We start from the raw sequence: 7,314 nt of genomic DNA, 5'->3' as shown, positions 1-7,314 counted from the left end.
TGCCCGTGAGTTAAATTTCCTGCTCCCACCTCTCCCCCCTATTTGTGTGCTCCCCCTCTCCCACCCCCCAGAGGGAGGGAGGGACAGTGGACAGGAGGGGGGGGGGACAGTGGACAGGAGGGGGGGGACAGGAAGGAGGGGGGGGACAGGAGGGAGGGGGGGCAGTGGACAGGAGGGGGGGGACAGTGGACAGGAGGGGGGGACAGTGGGAGGTGAGGTGAGTGAGCGCTGGGGAGGGAGGTGAGGCCTTTTTTATAAGGGGGCTGGTAGCCATGAGTGTTTATTATAGACAGAGGGTGGCCCTCACCCCACACAAAGCATGTCCGCCCACTCTGTCTGACATTGACACACCGACTGGCTATGTCTGGATTCTGACTGACCCCGCAGCGCGGGTAAATCCTGTTGCCTCTCTGATAGAGGGAGCAACCGTCACGCGCCAAGGGCGGCAAGGGGTCGGGTCTTTGGGCAGGAAAACACGCACCTGACAGGAGCTGGGCGGGAACAGACCGCCTCACTATTGGCAATGCCGCCATCTTGTGTGACCTTACGCGAGTGCCCAGCAGAGGGGGTGAGCGCGCGGACAGTGGCGGGTCTTTGGGCGGGAAAACACGCACCTGACAGGAGCCGGGCGGGAACAGACCACCTCAGTATTGCCAACGACGCCATAGCCTGAGGAAAGAGAGAGCGACATCTGGTGGGAGCAGCTGCAGGAGGAAGGGGGTCCTTCTGGAGGCTGCCTGGCCACTGCCTGCCCCCCCCCCCCCCCCGCTGGGAGGGAAGGAAGTGCGCGCGCGCGCGTGTGTGCGTGTGTGTGTGTGTGTGTGTAGTGGCAGTTGGGTGACGTCAGAGCCACCAATCTGATTGGTCCTCAGCCTCTGGCCAATCAGATTCACCGCAGCTAGTACCAACCTTTCGATTTTATATATTAAGATTATATTTCAAGGAAAAGCTTGAGAAAGTTTTGCTGTGTTAGGATACTTTAATTTTTTCACTAGAATTATACATTTACGTTCTTGATAATTTGACACAAATTCATATGTTGGTCTCAACAGTATTACAGTAGTTTGCACGTAGTGCAGATATTCACTTTATTATTCATTTAAATGTGGGTCTGGCGCTGATTACCGGTGTATTGTTTATATAGGTGTAGACGCCCGAATCACTGAGCGCAGTTACGCTGATATTATATCTCTTGAAATTTCCTGATTGAACTTTTCATGTGAGACTACTGGGACTTTGCCATTGGGCTCTTTCCAGCTTTTGTACCTCTGATTTTTCATATTTTTTGGTATTTGTCTATACATATTCTTTTGTACATACTGTCTGTTTTGTACCTATTGCTAATTGCTATCAGTGTTGCATTAGTGTTCATTAAAGATAATTTGGGCAATGTCATGGTTTGCACAGTAGGGATTATTTATTTCACGTTTGGTGTTGTATCTTCAGTACCCAGGTACTATTTTGACTAGTTCGGGAGTTCCGTTGTGTATGCCACCAGCACTCACTGTTATGGCAGCTGGTTATTGTGTATGGGGTCTTCCACACTTTGTTAGCTGTTTTGCGGATGTTGGCATACTTATATATAAATATTTGTGTATTTTGTATGATGAATAAAATGTATTGGATTAACGGACTCCTGTCTGTGCGCCACACGCTGGAAGATTCCGTCTCATTCTTACGAGGGATTTGTTTTGGTGTGTATCGTGTGTGTATTTATCTTCTGTGTAAGCACCACCCCATGATTTCTTCGGTGAATATACGTATGTAGCCCCGGGTTTATTTTTCACTTGTTGACCCCCTTCCGCGAGTGCAGAGTGGTCGCGGGTGCTGCCGGAGGCAGCGACGGACCCGCCGGCACTTCGCAAGGGTGGGGGCCAGTGCAGGGAGCGCTCGGCATCCCTGGAGCTCCGGCGGCGTACCCGGCTAGCGGGGGCCGCCATGACACGTTGCGCGAGCATGCGCGGGATCGCGCATGCGCAGATAGGGGCATGGGGTTAAAGAAGGCCTTAGGAGATCGCGCGAGAGCAGGGTCAGCCAGAGAAAGGTTACGGCGGCCATTAGGCGTTCGTGCATGCACAGGGCAAGTGCGCACGCGGCCCCAATGCTATAGCAGCCTCCTGGGAACTACAACTCCCATGGAGCATAGCGAGGGCGACACCAGGTGTCTCATAGTGGCCAATGAGGGCCAAGGATTCTCAGCCCAGGAGATTGATACTTTTCGCGGGCTTAGAGGAATGGCAGTTGGAGCTGGGAGCAGGAAGGGGGAGGAAGGGTGCAGGGAGCAAGTGGCTCCTGCACCAGGTAAGGATCCCCAAGTCCCAGGCAGGCCCCAATCCCTGTTAGGGTAGTAGGTAGTACTGAGGGACAGCCCCTAGGTTAGGGACGCTGCCCCTAGGTGTGTGAGGGTGCAGGCTTGTCAGTGTCACGGCTGGTAGTGCTGTGTGCGCTGACAAGTAGGCACAGTGTATGCAGCGTGTGCTGTGTGTTGCTGCAGGTTGACTGTGCATGTGCAGTGGGTTGCTGCAGGTTGCCTGTGTGTATGCAGTGTGTTGGCTGCAGGCGTTAGGCTGAGTTAGCCAGAGGGGACCCAGGTGGGCACGGGATAGGTAGTGTGGGTGCAGGGGGTCAGTGACCCACCTGCAAAGGATAGGCTACCCCATAGGCCCTAGGAGTTTCCCTTGAAGTCACCATAGGTTGCTGTGCTGCAGGGACGGCCTATAGTGAGGGCGAGCATTACCCCTTACTGAGTACCAGTTAGGGACAAAGCACAGAGTTGCGGCGGTTGCAGTCATCTGGGACCAGACGGCTGGATACCGTGATATCTGGAGGCTACGTGTTGGAGGCGTCTGACCCTTTGTGAAGTTGTTGCCGATCACCGCCATGACCGGAAGGTATTATTACATCAAGTGCACCAACACCGGTCAACAGGCGCTGATCCCGCCTTAGGCGTAACTCTTTAGGGACACTGAGCGAGTGGCTAAAGAACTGAGCCTATACCAATATACTATATATGGACACGGTGTGTGGGGCACGCGGTGAAGGGACGGAGACGTTGCCCTGAAGAGGGTGGCAGCCGCTAAAGTTATACCGTTAGAGTATAAGTATATGTATGTGTTATTGCTACGTTGCATTCTCATTAGTAAAACCCAGTTACAATCATAGAGTGTTGTATGTTTCTTGCCCAGGGGAATCTCACATCACGGGGATCCTGGGTAAGTGGAGGTGCTGCGCTAACGAAATGTGTAAGTATTACCCCAGGCTCCCAGCTAGCGGAGGCTCAGATCTCCTGGAGCCGCAGGTGTTGTACAGCGACCAGTAGTTCCTTTGGGAGGGTTCAGAAAAAGGGCTACATTTGGAGGCGCTGCTGAGATATCAGACCTGGGGTGTCCGGTAATTTTTTTTTTTTCTAAATTGTCCTATTTTTGTTCGCCATGGGGAAGCCCTCAAGGCAGAGGAAGCCACGCGCTGAATTCCCGGCCGCGCGGGAAAATGTTGCTAACAGTTATCCGGGACTGGCGGGAAACCAAGAGCCCCGCCCCCACACTGTGAGTGAGCACAGTGAACAGCAATCAGCCATGTCTGTTCACCATGAGAGAGGTGACGGCTGCAGTAAAATACACCCTCAGTTGTATAGAGTCTGGTGAACAAGAGGAGTGAATGTAACCGTTATTTTGTGTCCATGCTTACAAAGGGACGTGAATATACCTGGTAGTGAGGACTTTGATGCCTATCAGCTACCGCGTGGGGTGTTCGTGACACAAGTGGAAGGGAAGAAGTGTCTCCAAGGTCCCTGTTCTAAATGTGATTTCCCCGGTTGTGAATTGACCTGGGGACCCCAGTGTGCCTGCTGTGGGGCACGGTTCCTGTGTCCCAAGCTGCCGCAGGCTACAGCACCGTCCGAGGAGGACACTGTTGCGGAAACGGATTATTCATCCCCCGAGAATGAGGTAGACTGCCAGGGGTTACACCCTAATGTGTATGTGCCCTGGCAAGCGCCAGGAATAGAGGACGTTGTGCTAGCGTGCCCCTGCCTGCAAGAAGCCCGTGCTCAGGGAGCCGTCCTGTCTCAGTTACCGCTCGACTTCAAGGAAATCGAGGTGGACGGAGAAACGTTTACACAGTGTTTTAGCCCCACTTGTGACTGTTCTAGAGGTGCACTGGCGTGGGATCCCAAATGTGACTGTTGCGGGGCCTGGTTCTTAAAGCCTTTCATAACCCCGGCTACGGAACCAGCAGAGAAAGAAGAGGAGGAGCCTGACCTCCCTACTAAAGTGAGTTATGCTGGTAATCAGTCTGTCCAAATTCCAGAGGCCTCGGGGACCCGTGTGTCCAGACCCATGTTGCAGACATGGTTCCAGACCCTCTCAAAGGGGACGTCCTAGTGGTAGAGCAGGAATCTCTGATGGCGGAACCTGCGGAGAAAGAGGCGCCTGATGGCTCTACCGAGGTGGGTGAAGCCGCTACCAGTCCACCTACCTCAGCTGTGGAGGTTGTGGAGGAGCCGTGTGCCCAATTGGACATTCTAGACTCCGGTCCCGAGCCGGAGGCGCCGAAAACAGAGCTACAGATGCTGGAACCCCAGATGTTGGTTCCAGACACGGTTCCCGAGCAGGAACCACCGAGGCCAGAACCGCTGATTCCGGAATCACAGGGTAAGGTGTCTATACGTAGAGACAAAACAGAGTAGGGGGAGCGAGGGATGAGTTAGACAAAACAGAGTAGGGGGAGCGAGGTAGACAAAACAGAGTAGGGGGAGCGAGGTAGACAAAACAGAGTAGGGGGAGCATCTATACCCCCATCTTCTTTTGGTTATTTCAGCGATCAACCGCCCGTAGTGATGCGCCTGCCGGCGGACCACTCTAGTGAAGTCACCGAGCCAACTAACTCAGCGGATACAGAGTCCGCTGTGGGCCCGTGTGCCTTACTGTGGCCAGTCCGGCCTACCACCGAGGTACCAGCGGTCCCAGGCTTGGGATAAGTACCTGGCGATGATGACAAGGGTGAATTGACTGCCCCAGGGGTGTCGGGTATGAGCTCCCCGGTGATCGTGGAGTCTGGCGGCTCCGAAGGTGGGGTCATCCGGGCGATGGGCTCACCCCGTCATCGCGTCCTGGCGGAGGTGTCCCCCTTAGAAGATAGCTGTCCAGTGGTGCGAGTGGACCCGTATCTACCGCCTATCGTTCAGGCGAAGACTACCGCTCCTGATCTGAGTGTGAGATCGTGCGCTCCAACCCAAGTGGTCCCAGGACTGGGATCCAACGCTCCCGATGTTCCAGCAAGTAAGTGGACTGCCCCAGAAGTGCCGGGGACCGGTCCCGAGACAGCCAAGGTGGGAACTGACAGCGTCCCCGAGGATCTGTTAGCCACCGTGAATCACGGCAGTGGTAAGGTATATACCCTTTACCCCCTGCCGGGTGAACCCGAGACGGTGAGGAGAAAGACATTGTCCATTGCTCGCTTCCCCGTGGAAGCTTCGCCAGTGTGTAGGAGCAAAGACTGTGAGAAGAAGGATTCAGGGAAGGTTGCCTCCTTTAAGCCCAAAAAGGAGCGCTCCATTCACCATGTAGTGGACCACGGGAAAGGTCCTGGTCTCCTGGCCTACCGCATCCATGCCGCGGATGGCCGGGTAAAGGCCTGGTTAAAGGACATTGTACTATTCCTTCTACGAGGGGGAGGAAGTAGTACAGAGCCGGTGACTGTTACTCCAGAACGTGCTCTTCAAGAGATTTTTCTGGGGGAGGCTCACGGACGCAAAAGTGAGGTACTCCCATCTGATCAGTTAAGGGCACTCCACTATGAGACTCAGCTGGCCTCGGGTATCCACGGGATGTTGTTGGGTACCAATGGGAAAAGGCAAGTTATGTGTGATATGATTTATGCCATGCATTTTTCATTATATAACTCTCTGTATGGTTGCTACCCAAGCGAGGTCGTTGGGATTCTACAAGGGGGAGAATGTAGCCCCAGGTTTATTTTTCACTTGCTGACCCCCCTCCGCGAGTGCCGAGTGGTTGCGGGTGCCGCCTGGAGGCAGCGACGGACCCGCCGGCACTTCGCGAGGGTGGGGGCCAGTGCAGGGAGCGTTCAGCCTCCCTGGAGCTCCGGCGGTGTACCCGGCTAGCAAGGGCCATCATGACACGTTGCGCGAGCATGCGCGGGATCACGCATGCGCAGATAGGGGCAGGGAGTTAAAGAAAGCCTTAGGAGATCCCGCGAGAGCAGGGTCAGCCAGAGAAAGGTTACGGCGGCCATTAGGCGTTCGTGCATGCACAGGGCAAGTGCGCACGCGGCCCCAATGCTATAGCAGCCTCCTGGGAACTACAACTCCCATGGAGCATAGCGAGGGCGACACCAGGTGTCTCATAGTGGCCAATGAGGGCCAAGGATTCTCAGCCCAGGAGATTGATACTTTTCGCGGGCTTAGAGGAATGGCAGTTGGAGCTGGGAGCAGGAAGGGGGAGGAAGGGTGCAGGGAGCAAGTGGCTCCTGCACCAGGTAAGGATCCCCAAGTCCCAGGCAGGCCCCAATCCCTGTTAGGGTAGTGGGTAGTACTGAGGGACAGCCCCTAGGTTAGGGACGCTGCCCTTAGGTGTGTGAGGGTGCAGGCTTGTCAGTGTCAAGGCTGGTAGTGCTGTGTGCGCTGACAAGTAGGCACAGTGTATGCAGCGTGTGCTGTGTGTTGCTGCAGGTTGACTGTGCGTGTGCAGTGGGTTGCTGCAGGTTGCCTGTGTGTATGCAGTGTGTTGGCTGCAGGCGTTAGGCTGAGTTAGCCAGAGGGGACCCGGGTGGGCACGGGATAGGTAGTGTGGGTGCAGGGGGTCAGTGACCCACCTGCATAGGATAGGCTACCTTGTAGGCCCTAGGAGTTTCCCCTGAAGTCACCATAGGTTGCTGTGCTGCAGGGACGGCCTATAGTGAGGGCGAGCATTACCCCTTACTGAGTACCAGTTAGGGACAAAGCACAGAGTTGCGGCGGTTGCAGTCATCTGGGACCAGACGGCTGGATACCGTGATATCTGGAGGCTACGTGTTGGAGGCGTCTGACCCTTTGTGAAGTTGTTGCCGGTCACCGCCGTGACCGGAAGGTATTATTAAATCAAGTGCACCAACACCGGTCAACAGGCGCTGATCCCGCCTTAGGCGTAACTCTTTAGGGACACTGAGCGAGTGGCTAAAGAACTGAGCCTATACCAATATACTATATATGGACACGGTGTGTGGGGCACGCGGTGAAGGGATGGAGACGTTGCCCTGAAGAGGGGGGCAGCAGCTAAAGTTATACCGTTAGACTCTAACGGTTAGAGTATATGTATA

The sequence above is a fragment of the Ascaphus truei genome, chromosome 6 (assembly GCF_040206685.1).
Source record: "Ascaphus truei isolate aAscTru1 chromosome 6, aAscTru1.hap1, whole genome shotgun sequence".
In the NCBI taxonomy this organism is placed as follows: Eukaryota; Metazoa; Chordata; class Amphibia; order Anura; family Ascaphidae; genus Ascaphus; species Ascaphus truei.
This window is presented reverse-complemented; position numbering follows the sequence as displayed.